Here is an 11,564-nt window from a genome sequence, read left to right as displayed (position 1 = left end):
ATAACGACCGTAATGGCCTAGTTCCGCAGGGCACAGTTCGTCATGGGATATGCGTGTGGGGTAGGCTTTGCGATAGATAGGATCACCGTCGCGGGGGGATAACAGTTCCAGACCGGTAGCCCAGACTCCGCTTATGCTACAACGCTCCAGGGGCACTTTTGTTTGTGCTCCTGTTAACAGCCGTAGCTTAAAAAAAAGAAAAGGGAAAAGAGATCGGCCGCCACACGCCTGTAATAACTTGTGTATTTGCATCCAGTTACTTGATTCAGCTTTGTTTATTAAATTTGTGATATTCAAATATTTGCATTGATTCCAAACAGATGTATAGAATTTCCGTTTGCTCGTTTTCATATGTGTATGTCTGTCAATTCGCGAGTGTTTTTCTTTCACATATCTTAAGGTGTTTGAAATGTAATAATATGACCGAGAATAAAACAAAAAGGGGGTTTTTGCGCTGAGGAGTAAATCTTCGAAGCGCCTTTCCCCCTGTGAGGGTGCCGTACTCGCCCTCCAAAACAATTTTGTCTATTATTTCTTGCGCTCTCGACAGTGTATGCACTTGTATGAAAGAACATCTTCCCGCCATTTTTCAAAAACAAAAAAAAAACACAACGTAGGTTCTTATTTGTTAGACCATGGCCGACTAGTATAAAGATTATGGCCTGTCCAAGAGGTACGATACGTGCTGCCATCTATTAATAATTACACTTAATAATTTAGCAAAATTTTAATTTGACTTGACATTATGGGACTTCAAAACGTGTAATGGTGGTTTGTTTCGGTATGAATGCCTTTGTGCCTTTCAAAAAGTGTTAATAATGCTTTTGTCGTTTTTGAATTATTAATACAGGGTTAGTCACGAGAGAATTACTTCTGAAAATTATTTTTACGCAACCCAAAATACGAATACCATGTACCATTTGATACTAACTGAATTTAAAATAAAATGCTTAATCCATGATTGCTTTGAGTTTGGCAATCTCATTTTGACAATTGTGGAAAAAGAGGTTACGCGAGTGTCCATGGTGGTATCACAGCCAGTCGGAAATCTCCTCCGGCGCCGCTAATAAATTTGTCAGTGTGCCTCTTGATCTTTTGCAACCGATTAATCACGAGAAAACTATTTCTAAAAATTCCTTTTACGGAATTTTATTCAAAGGTTACAACACAAACTCAAAACAAGTAAGTAAATAATTTAACTACTAATCTGTCGGCTTTTTTATAAATGGATGGCCGAAGAAGTCCAGAGGTTGCAGATTTGCACTTCGAAGAGGCTCTAGGTGACGCAGAGATGGCGAATTAAGACATGCACATTAGCGGCGAACAACATTGGTAGAGCACTTACAGCTTCAGTATAGCCCAGATTGATCTGACTGTATGTCGTCGATCGAATGGGGCCCTAGAGGCGAGTCAACGATGAAAAAAACTGTTAAAAAGTAATTAACGTCAAAGTGACACTGCCAAAGTCAAAGCAATCATGGATTAGGCATTTCATTTTAAATTTAGATAATATCAAGTGGTACAGGGTATTAGTATTTTGGGTTGCGTAAAAATAATTTTCAGAAGTAATTCTCTCGTGACTAACCCTGTAGATGGCAGCACGTATGGTACCTTTGGCATTCCTTTGGACAGGCCATAATCTTTATACTAGTCGGCCATGGTTAGACGATCACAGCCAAGGCCAAACTTTGAATTTTTAAATTTCTCGCGGGCCTTTCAAACTGTTTCAAGGTCAAATTTTAAGGCGGGAAGTTTGGGTTATCACAGTATACAACTAATCCAACAGATCACCGATCTCCCACATGAAATTTGCTTTTTCGGGCTGTATTCAAACCACTGCCGGCTGTATTATATCCTGCCTGTTCATTTCCACAAAAATGCATTGAAAAAATTTTGCCGCAAGGGCGTGAGGGCAGCACTGGAGGGGCGCTTTTGACCTTGACAATTTTCAAACAAACTTCAAATTTGAAGGTTTATAAATAGGTTAAATCGGGTTAGGTTAAATGTTTTGAACAATTTATTAAACGGTTAAACGTTGAATCATACATCGTATCCTCTCTATGGTGCTAAATGGTTGAAAATTACAACAAAAAGGACTAGCAAAGGTGAAATTTTGCAAAAGGCACTTCTCGATTTCCCATTAACTGTTTCCCGAAAGGAATTCTACATCACCCCCTGTTCACGTTCCTCACCTTCAAAAGTTGTACAACTGTTTTCTTGTGTTCCCGACATTACTCCTCGCGTGTTGGTGACTATAAAAAGTTAGGTTATATTGGAAACAGCTTTTCCCGTTAAAGAGTGTATGAATTGGGAAATTTAACATTTTTTTTTGTAGCAAAAGGAAACATTAGAAGGTGAGGAACGTGATTAGGGGGTGGTGTAGAAGAATTGTAACCAAACAGTTTGTGCGAAATCGAGAAGTGTCTTTTGTGAAATTTCACCCTAATTAGCGCTGGAAGAATATAAAAAAACAGACAGGTATGTTTATAATTTTAATACTTTTCTTGAATGGGGTTTATGGGTCAAATTACTAAACAATGTAACATTTTCAGTTCTTGTATAACCAAAATTTGCAAAAATTGGTTTCAACACTTTAGATAATATTAAGTTTGCAACCATTACTTTGTGGTTTTTATCTTCACAAGGCAAAAAAGCTGAACTGGCAATTGGCTCCAATAACAAAGACTCCACCACAGTTCTTGGATGATGATTTACTGGTATATGTTCCAAAATATCAAATGTAATTTTTATAATTTTATTTATAAAATTTGTGAATGATCTTGTGGGATATTTTAATTTTCCTCTGTCTTGCAGATATATCAAGTCAAGCAACGGGGTAGATTTTGCGGTGGTTAGTAATGAATCTAAACAATTTTTGCACTCTAACCTTTCTTCAATTGTTCTACAAATATATCCAGATAAAAACGCAACTGATGCAGAGTTGATATCTGTGAAAATGGTATTAACGAATGTTAATTTATGAAGGTCACTAATTTCTTCAATTATACTGTCAGGTATACGTATATTTGTTTCTGTTGTAGATCTTTTAGAAGACTGAATTTTACCAATTTTACTCAAGTGATTACAGTGTGAATATACATTTGCTGATTCGGAAGTTGTTACTAAACCTGACTTAATTATTCGTTTAATAGCATAGTGTGCAGCCCTGGCATCAGTAGCGTCCTGAGAACCACCGCATAATCGGACATTGCTAAACATCGATTCAACTGCATCTGAGCTAAATGCTCGCGTCAAGACATAGAAAAAGCCACTCTCTTCAAGTAAATACTTGATACATTCTGCAGTGCTTTTGGCAGTGAATTTTACTGCTTCTGCAGTCTCTTTAGTCAATCCCGTCATTTTATTTGCCTTTGAAGATAATTGAATGGAATCCATATAAGCAGGTAAAGTTTTTAACATCCAGAGAAGGCGTTCATCATTAATATCTGTATATGGAGCACTATTTTCATTTACTTGCCGGATGTGCTGAGTTTTGTCATTGACATCATGAATTTTAAAAAATGTGTGCATCATTTCTATAAACTTTAGAGTCTCTTCAACATCAACAAAACCTGGATTGTTATATTTTCCCAAATACTCTATTGCTGCTCTTACTTCTATGGAAAATACTTGCACAGCACGACGGACGTTCATCTTTTCTAAATTGGTTGGGCAAATATGCTTCCTGGTCAAAAACTTTACCGGTTTAACAATTAATTTGTGTTGCATATCATATATTTTCTTTAAAAATCGTGCAGAAATAATACCGTTACCAGAATGCATGTCATGGTCCAAAAATATGTTCCTCAAATTTTTAATAATATGACAGTAATCAAAGCTCATAAATAATGGTATTGTTGGTTCTATTGGATGTTGAATATGAGTCATTAAATTATTACTTGATGACAGAGATTTGAAAAGGGCCACATTTGACTTATGGTTATCTGTCACAATTCTTAAAACCGTAAATCCGCAATTATGTAAAAGTTTCATTACTTTTAACGTCAAATTCACAAAATCTATGTTTTTTAGAGTTCGATGGAAGAAATATCCGGCGGGTATCGTGTACTTAGTAGTCATGCCGTGAACAACGTAACATAACATTTTGTTGGCCAACGTTGGTTTTTTTCCAATTGTTTGACTACTCTCATTGGTAGTCTCTAACCCATAGAATTTGTCTTCTGTACGGCTGTAACACAGTTTTTCCTTGATGGACATGTCGTCAACAATTAAACTACAAATCCTTTCAACGGGTTGTAGCACTTCGGCTTCTGCTTTCAAGCGTGCCTCTATAAGTCCTGTAACATCTTGTCCATTTCCTATATACCGTTCTAAAGTACTTCGACTAGGTAATTTCAATATAGAAGCTTTACCATAGTTGTATCCCTTTGGGGATGAAATCCTCCAGGCAATACATGATCTTACAGTTACTTCTGACCATCTAGATTTTTGTTTGTTGTAATTTAATATTTGGTCTAATAGAAATGTGGCTTTTGGGTCGTTATTCTTAGCATCAGCTTCAATTTTTTCGAATATACGGGCTTGATTCGTTTGATTGTCAATTTTTAATTGCAGTTTTTGTAGCTGTTGATTTTTCAGTTTGTTCTGTTTGTCCAAACGGTTTACTTTCATTTTCAGTTTTTTGATTTCAAGTTTAAGTTTTGATATATCATCAAGACGAAGATCAGTATTGGAACTTAATGTTTGGGATTCATTATATAAGGACTCAGGTTCAGAAGGAATTGTTGAGTGACTTAAATCAGGATTCTACAATTTAAAAAATATATAATTAAAATTTATTAACTGCCAATAAAATATTACTGGAGGTTCTTCTGTCAATGTTGGACACGTGGATGTTGATTGGGAGGGAGGAGATAATCTTGGAGTAACAGTACTCTAAAATAAATAATTATTAGAGGAAAGTTCTAAAAAAAGTGTGAAAATAGGTAGGAACTGAAAAATAATTTTACTCCTGACTTTAAATTACGTTATTAATGTACTGTTCGCTTATATTTTCACAGTTGTAAGGATTGTAATTACAGGAATAATGGATGATGAGGGCTTCATATTTATAGGAGTAGAAGACTGGGCAAGGGCAACGAAGGATTCGTGTATGGATGCGTAATAAGCATCATCACCCTATAAAAACTATAATTTTATTTCTGTTAAGTTTAAAATGTAAATAAATATACATGAAAAACTGTTGGAACTGCATTTTTTTGCAAGCGTTTACTACCATTTGCTGCAAACTTAAAATCTGTGGGTTTAAAGTGCAAATTGCAAATGGTTGAGTACTGACTGACGATCTGCTGCGTTGGAGCTATAATAATTAATATTTAGTATTAAAAAAATGAGTGTTCAATAACCTTTTCTTACAACAAAACTTCTCTACTTTATGTAGCCATTTTTCTCTTAAGAGGGGCTCAGAGGGAAACTGATGGAAAGACTTTGAGTACTTGGCAGGGCACTGGGGCACAATGCATTTTTTGTGGAACCGCATTTTCGTCCCAGTAAAATTAACGTAACAACTTAAACTATGTAATAATAACGAACCACTAACTGAAGTTAAACGACCAAATAGGAACAAAACAACAAAAAACAAACACTAATTAAACTATGAAATAATAACGAAACACTAAACGAGTTGAAACGACAAAATGGGAACGAAACACCACAAAACAAATAAAAAAGGAACGAAAACTGCAAATCAAAAAGAAAAACAACGAACAATAACAAATGGACTTCACAAATAACTACTTTCAGCGCGCTTAAAGATTCTCAAGAGAATTTTAATTTGAATGTCAGATTTGACACCAAAAAACAGTGAGTACCATCCAACCAACATAAAATAATAAAAATTCCTAAAATGCGCCCATCCGCTAGCGCCCTCACTAAAATCGGAGGATACAGTGGAACTACAGTTATGAACAGGCCGTATTAACTAATGCAGCAGGTCGTGATTCAAACCCTTCGTGCGTGCGGGAGGAATCTGTTCTCAGCGATGCTACCACCGGTTGTTCGTTAAAGTCACTAGATCTACTATTACTTTTAGAAAGTACGGCAAACTGCCTGTGGTCGGAATTCGACAGAGAGGAACCTAACCTATGTGTTAAACAAAGATAGCGCGAGGCTAGTAATTTTCGCTATCTGTCAACGAAAGGTTGATGTGTTTACGATTTGAGGTTACGACAGACTGTACTAGAATTATTGAGTTAACGGACCGGAAAGAACACTATTCCAGTCCCAAAGTAACTCCAGCCCTATTCAACGAGAAAGTGTCACCGGTAACCAGCAAACAGTCGTGGAAGACGTGTTACCACCAAGGCAATTGACGGCCAAATGACAGTAACAGGATCGCCATACTGGAAGCAAAAAATACCTGCTGTCGAAAAGACGGAGCATAACAAGGACACAGATATATTTCTATTTCATAAAAGTTACTAATTGCCACACATTTCAAGATCGAGTCACATTAGTTGTTCGTCGCCCACGCGCTCGATCTAGTGGTCGGACACCCCTCTACTCTGAAGGTATGGGTCCCTCTTACCGAGACTGCCATTCAATACAAATGGTAAAATTAATCCCACTTCACCTGGGATTTCCGCAAATCATGCTCCGTGACCCAGGAAAGCACAAAATGGGAACCTCGGTAGCTCTTTTATCAAAATTTGAAAATTTTTTCATTTATCTAATAATAATACAGGATAACATTATACAGTCAGGTCACACTATAATGCATATGACAGTGAATTTTTACTATATTTTTCGCAGATTTCGAATGTTGTTGAATATGCTTCATCCAAATCTGAAAATGAAGAAGCAATAAGTCAACCGAAACCTTCGAAACACTTAAAAAAACTGATAAACGTTGTTATTACTACGAGTACAAACTAAAAATATTATGGATACATATTTATATTTATGACTGGTATTTACTTCCATATTCCAGCAAATAATACGAATGTTTTGCTGTATCGTTCGAGCTTCCGCCACAGTGATAATAGTACAATAGGTAATATACAGAACTAGTTCGGGATGACCTGCTTCCCGTATGAACGCATTCCCGCAAATGCGACACTCCCTTCGCTCGTGCCGCATTTGCGGGAATGCGGGAAGCAGGCTTCACGAAGGTGTTGTGTACAACGAATAAACTTTTAAACTGAAGAGATTAACTGTGACGTTGACAGCGCCGTAAATACGTCACAGTGTTGACACTATCCGACTACTTTAAGGTTTTCATGGCAACGGAAAGCAAAACGCACGCATGTGGGAGGTTCGACCTCCCGCACCTTGGTGAATGATGAATCATCAAAAAAGGTCATGAGTGCAAAAAAAAAAGTATTTTTTGTCTTCTGGTACCATTGTGCCATCTACCTACTCTTTTTACTTCCCGACCGTAAGCAAAGGAAGTATTGTAATCGAGTCCGTCGGCTGACTCTCTACTTTTGCATTTTCTCAACCTATCATGACCCCTAGAAGACAAAGAAATAGGTCTCCCGTTTCCGTCTGTCTATCCGTCTGTCTGTCTGTCCGTCTGTCTGCCGTCTCGGATTTTTATTACACAGATAATCTCCGAAAGTACTGGGCCGATTGTTGTCAAATTTTGTATTTATATTACATACGTTACGTAGATGATAAAACGCTAACCAAAATTTGTCTAATCATCCCCACCACTAATGTGATGACGTCACTTCAAAATTGTACATAGTAAATGGGTTTTAAATTGTATAAAATAACATAAACACATGTAGTTCATGACTCCGACGTTTTTACCCGAAACGTTCAGATTTTTGGAAAAAAATCAGAATTGTAAAACAACATTTTGCAATTTAATTTTGAATCTGCTAAACCGAATGTTTTGAAATCTTGCAGATGTTTTAAGGTTATAAAGAGCATAATAAATTTTTAGTCAAAATATATTTGGTTATTCCCTTCAAAAAATTGATGACGTCAGCTCCAAAGTTTGCCAAATAAATCCTATCCAAAATGTACAAAATATGATGAGTCTGTACTTGTAATTTATCATTCCATTTATATTTTTTGGATTTGCATATACACGGTGACCCAAAAAAATTAATGAATGCATAAATTTATTTTATTGATTTACTCAGGAACTACAAAACCAAATGCTTTGAAATCTTGAAAATGTTTTAAAGTTATCATAAGCTTGGTAAATGTTTGATCAAAATGTATTTGCTCATCCCCTCTAAAAAATGTATGGCGTCACTCCAAAATTTTGCTGAGTAAATCCTATCTAAAATGTAGAAAATATGATGAGTCTCTTCTTATGATTCATCATTCCATTCATATTTTTTAGATTTGCACATACAGGGTGAAAAAAAAATTAATGAATTTGTGAATTAATTTTATTGAGTTAATCAGGAACTCCAAAACCGAATGCTTTGAAATCTACTGAGAAAAAAAACATAATAGGCATGCAGTCGTCACGTTTCCAACAACGATGGAAGTACTGTCTAAAATCCTTGGACCAATTTTTTTAAATCGCAAACAATAACACACGGAAGCATAAACTAAGTGAACTGGTCACGATTGGGCACTAATCTAAACAAGGACAGGTACCCATCGCAGGTAGAAAAGTGTTCACTATCACAGAGAAACGATGACGGACGCCTCTGAGGTTGCGGCCATTCGAAAATGCTGGATGTTTCATTGTACTTCAGTGGCGAGGGAAGTTCTGTCGAAACAACTTTGGACCAATTTTTTGGAATATGAACAGGGTGATTCGACCTAAATGACGAATGTAATTTGTAGATAACGGCAACCCGAAATACATTATTCATCTATTTCTTGATTAACAGTAGAATTCCAAAAATATCACAAATCCACGAAGTCTGTGGTTTTAAAACCGTCATAACTATAATTCTCTGAAAATGAGTGTCACGAATCCATCGTGGATTTTCTTGCGCGCATTGTGTTTGTTTATAGTGCCATTGTTGGAAAATTTAGACCCTTCACGAAATAAAAGGTTCCTGATAAAATTGAGATCATTTATCAGCTGTTTCCGAACAAAATTGCAAATGCTTAATCTTCATGAAAAGTCACTCACATTATTCAATGATTATGTCTCGAGAACTAGTTCACCTCGAGGCTGCGTCAGTCGGTAAAGTATAGTTCTCTCGACAGGAATGAAATATTTTCGCCTCGGTATGTAATATACTATTGTAGTATTAATTTTCTACGACATAATTTCTCCAGGGAACATGTTCTCTGATTTCTCTCTGTCTCTAAATCACTGATGAATGACTGAATGGGCACTGACAACATGGAGTCACTATATGCAACTTATAACACAGTATCGATATCATTCAGTAGAAATCATCCATTCATCCATTGGACACAGATTATGGATACCAGATAGTTCACTCAGCTGTCGGCACTTTGAAATCGGTGTCCCGAGATTTCAAGCGGTATTCACGCTACTACGCACGCTCTACCAAAATTGGTTCGCAAGCTTTGAATTTAAAAGCACGGCGGTCAGAGAAAAATTACAGCGATGATGCAAGGGATGAGGTTCTAAGTGAAGAAAAAACGAACAAAATACTTATTTGCCTTACACAAAATGATTTATGATTATTACAAATGCTTAACATTTCACAATTTCCTCTGAAAAGAATTGCGGACACATGCATCGGCATTAAAAAATTTTAGAGCGTAAAAAACACGTATTCTCGAATATAGTGCTAACAAAAAAGTGGTGTTAAAATTTTTGCATGGTGAATAAACGTAACCTCTTTAACTATACGGCTTAAAGGGTTACCGAAAGTTAGAAGAATTGAAAGGCATAGTTAATGAAATTTGCTGCGCTTGCCGTTCTGAATTTTGTTGTTACAGTTTTCTAATCTATTCGTCTTTATAGTGATCTTCGATTTTTGGTGGTTAGTTAAGACTGAAACGAGTTTAAAGGAAAAGAAGGAAAAATGTTTTATTCTCTTATTCATTTACAAAATCAGGCATTATAGACAAGATATATTTACTAAACGATACCATAATACAGTTTAATGCAGGTAGGTATTTATTTAACTAATTTTCTGATTATTTTAAAACTTTTAAAAGATTCCTTCGTAACCAAAAAACGTAGAAATTAATCCTTGTAATGTTATTTATTCCCTGAATTATTACCTAAACTTTTATTTTTATATCTGCTTCATTGTAAATATTATTTTGCGTGTTAATCTGTCGAACCAGTTTCAAAGAGATTTAAAAGTGCTGAACCAATTTTAGTGTCATGCGCACGGAAAATTTGCGGACAGTTACGCCCACAAGTGAACCATCTGGTATCCGTAATCTGTGCATTGGATGATGAATATGCAACCCAACATACATGAATTATCCTATGTTCAGAGAGAAAAAAACCTCACGGTATATTAGCGTTTTCTAATAACGTTGAATTTTACAACCATTTACAACCATCACGGAAAAGAAATTAATGAAGCGTAAAATCGTAATCAGAGAAGCGGGGCCACATCTGAATTTCAACGCGGCATCTCTGTTATAGGATAGGGTGCTTAATTCATTAATATCTGGTTGACCGAGCTTCACTCGGCTCGTTTGGTAGTATTAGATCAGATTAGGACAGATAAATATGCGTATAGTATGCATTTTGAAGTACACGCGCTAGTTAAAAATACACATTAAAAAAGAAATTCCATAAGCGGTCTTTGTTTTAAATAGTGATGAGTGACATGTAGAGATTAAAGAATGGAAAACTGGAATTATTGCTTGACATTTTTATTAAAATCTCATTTGTTACCCAAGTTCTCTCTCTGTCGTTCTCTTTTTTTCCTAGTTCTCTCTCTCGACTCTAGAAAAAGGTCACAACCACTTTCTTACTGCCAGAATGGTTTCGCCTCTGGTGTGATTAACATACTGAGTTACCGTGCTCTTTTGCGTTATTCCTAATTTCTCAATCTCAACCCTGCTCCCGAAGATGCCACTTACGAAAGTGTGCGAAAAGTTGAGCCCAAAAACTGAAATAATACGGTCCCATCCCGGAAAACGATCACATATTGACCCTGACCGTCGAACCTCTGAAATGAATGCTTGACAACATAACCTTAACTCAACGCACTTTCGTGTGCCTTTTATCCGCTCACTGTTTAGTTTTCCGTAAATTTTGTCACCTCAGAGGGTGAATTTTAACGTCCTCTATACAGTGGAGTATGTTTCGGTACGTACAATTGAAGATAAAAAGGTACGTCAAACGTACTGTCAGACTGTCACCCAAACTTCTCTTATAAAACAATCTCGTGTTCGTGTAGTGTCATCCGATGTTACCTAGCAACGAATATAATTCACTGCCTGAAAATTGCTGAAAATGTATGAAGCTGTAATTTTCAGAAGTTAAAACTATGATGAATCGATTTCTTGACCCAAAAAACCCCCAACCTGTAAATTTCATCGAAATCGTTAGAGCCGTTTTCGAGAAACCCATTATATATATAGATATATATTTATATATATATATACAAACTTTGCTCGTTTAATAGTATAAGATTTATTACAATAGACTGTGTGATTTCTAAGATCAACTAGTTACAAAATGT

At 36.1% G+C, this 11,564-nt stretch overlaps 2 long non-coding RNA genes across 2 annotated transcripts; one reads left to right on the top strand and one right to left on the bottom strand.

Annotated features, from left to right (window-relative positions):
* Nucleotides 1–1,872: 1,872 nt before the first annotated feature.
* On the top strand, nucleotides 1,873–5,205 carry LOC135126665 (uncharacterized). Its single transcript, XR_010280114.1, has 5 exons — nucleotides 1,873–2,478; nucleotides 2,553–2,740; nucleotides 2,815–2,985; nucleotides 3,042–3,404; nucleotides 5,043–5,205. It is a non-coding gene; the product is annotated as an uncharacterized LOC135126665 (long non-coding RNA).
* On the bottom strand, nucleotides 5,138–5,550 carry LOC135126666 (uncharacterized). Its single transcript, XR_010280115.1, has 2 exons — nucleotides 5,377–5,550; nucleotides 5,138–5,320 (listed from the first exon to the last, which is right to left on the bottom strand). It is a non-coding gene; the product is annotated as an uncharacterized LOC135126666 (long non-coding RNA).
* Between the last annotated feature and the right edge of the window lie 6,014 nt (nucleotides 5,551–11,564).

Source organism: Zophobas morio, unplaced genomic scaffold (assembly GCF_036711695.1).
Source record: "Zophobas morio isolate AGI-343-1 ecotype UQ-CSIRO unplaced genomic scaffold, CSIRO_AGI_Zmor_V1 ptg000011l, whole genome shotgun sequence".
NCBI classification, from domain to species: Eukaryota; Metazoa; Arthropoda; class Insecta; order Coleoptera; family Tenebrionidae; genus Zophobas; species Zophobas morio.
This window is presented reverse-complemented; position numbering and strand designations above follow the sequence as displayed.